The 1,902-nt window shown below is 36.5% G+C and overlaps 1 long non-coding RNA gene across 1 annotated transcript in view; it reads left to right on the forward strand.

Annotated features, from left to right (window-relative positions):
* LOC106868668 (uncharacterized) overlaps window positions 1-1,377 on the forward strand; it is a 5,095-nt gene extending 3,718 nt beyond the window's left edge. The window contains exon 3 of the long non-coding RNA XR_001409318.2: window positions 1,261-1,377. This is a non-coding gene — a long non-coding RNA (uncharacterized LOC106868668). The remainder of the gene's footprint in view (window positions 1-1,260) is intronic.
* The last annotated feature ends 525 nt before the right edge of the window (window positions 1,378-1,902 follow it).

The raw sequence follows: 1,902 nt of genomic DNA on the forward strand, positions 1-1,902 counted from the left end.
AAGGTCGACGCTAATGGTCGTACAGAGATTGTGTCTGTCGACCGTCTGAAAAAAGCGTACCTTGACAAACCCTCAACTTCTGTGGACGACGTGCCCGTTTTTCAAACACCGCACACACCACTGTCAACATCATTACCACCACACACACCACTATCAACATCTTTACCAATGCATACACCAACATCAACACCATCACAAACACACACACCAGAAACCACTCCACCGTCGTCGTTGCAACAAAACTCAAATGACCCTTAGGTCACTAGATCTGGCCAGACAGTGCATTGGCCAAAGAAACTTTCCAAAACAATATACATTTGACATTTTTGTGCCGCCGGCATTTCATTTCTCTGTACAAACAAACATTGTTTTTCTTCCATTTCTGTGCACAGTAACATGCTAAAAGAAAATATGTACACATTACATATTGTTTCAACCTTTGCATAAACATTTGCTCACGCCAACACCTTCGTTGCAACTTTCTTTCACACAGACCCTTTATCTCTAGGTCTGGCTGAACTTTTCATGTTGAACAGAACTTTTTTCTTACTCACATCGTGTCGGATGCAAAAGTTTTGCTTCCATTATTGCATCGGCTGCATTGCCTGCTTCAACACAGTTTCACATAAACGGACATTTCTACACATCTCATTTCAATCTTGGAGAGAAAAAGTATTTTGCTTATATTTTTGAATTAAGAAACATCCATGTGTGTTCATGCACACACATACGTTATTGCAGGGGTTTTCAAACTGTGGTCCGCGGACCACAGGGGGTCCGCAAGGACAAGACAGGGGGTCTGTGGACAGCAAATACTTTTTATGGGCAATTTGATTTTATATATGTTTTTTAATCGAAATCTTTTAATTGACAAACCTATTTGTTAAATATTGTTAAATAAATAAATGTAAAAATGTTATTTTAAGCAAATACTTATGTATAAATTTCATATATAAAGGGGTCCGCAAGTCAAAAAGCTTGAAAACCCCTGCGTTATTGTATGCACACACACTGCTGTATTACATTTCTGCACATCTATACAAGGGAACCTATTCAAGGTTTCTTGACCTGCTAGAAACAACAGCAAAATTTCCCTCAAAACATACACACTACAATCTTAGAAATGAAGACACATTGATCAATGTAGCCCTAAATATACAAAAGGACAGAATGGTCAGAGCTGCAATCTCTTTGATTATAGGGGTCAAACGACGACGCCACATCCATATGCTACATAATTTTATATCTTATTTTCTTTAGATTAAAAGAACACCAAACCAAACCAAAGACAAAATGGAATCGATTTTCCATCAGAGCCAGCAGAATTTACAAACTCATGGACGACTGATCAAAGAGATGCAGAAGATATACGAAAATGTAAGATAAGATTTAATTACTTCTTTCTTTCCTTTCTTTGTCTCACTAAATGTTTTTTTTTAGTATTTATATCGTTCTCTGCCTTAATCAATAGTATTGAGGAATATCTTATAAAATCAACATTAGGCATAAGCATGGCTGTGTGGTTAAGAAGTTTGCTTTGCAGTCAGGTGATTTCTGGTTCAATTCCACTGTGAAGCAACTTCGGCAAGTGTCTTCTATGTCCCTAGGCTGGAAGATGGAAACTGTGAGGAAGTCCATTATATATATATATATATATATATATATAATTCATTAAAATACAGATGCCTATAATAGGACATCTAACCCGCTAGAAAGAGCAGCAAAAAACTCTATACCACAAAAATAGGGATAATTTCGAAAGAGAATGAAAAATAAAAACTTTTATCAGTCTATACTCTGTACCATGGTTTCAAGTTATTTAGCAAGATAAAAATATATCTTACTTGGGCAACTTTCTTCAGCAGAGTACCACTAACAAGCAAGTAAACATGAGTCATAGGG

Source organism: Octopus bimaculoides, chromosome 18 (genome assembly GCF_001194135.2).
Source record: "Octopus bimaculoides isolate UCB-OBI-ISO-001 chromosome 18, ASM119413v2, whole genome shotgun sequence".
Classification (NCBI taxonomy): domain Eukaryota; kingdom Metazoa; phylum Mollusca; class Cephalopoda; order Octopoda; family Octopodidae; genus Octopus; species Octopus bimaculoides.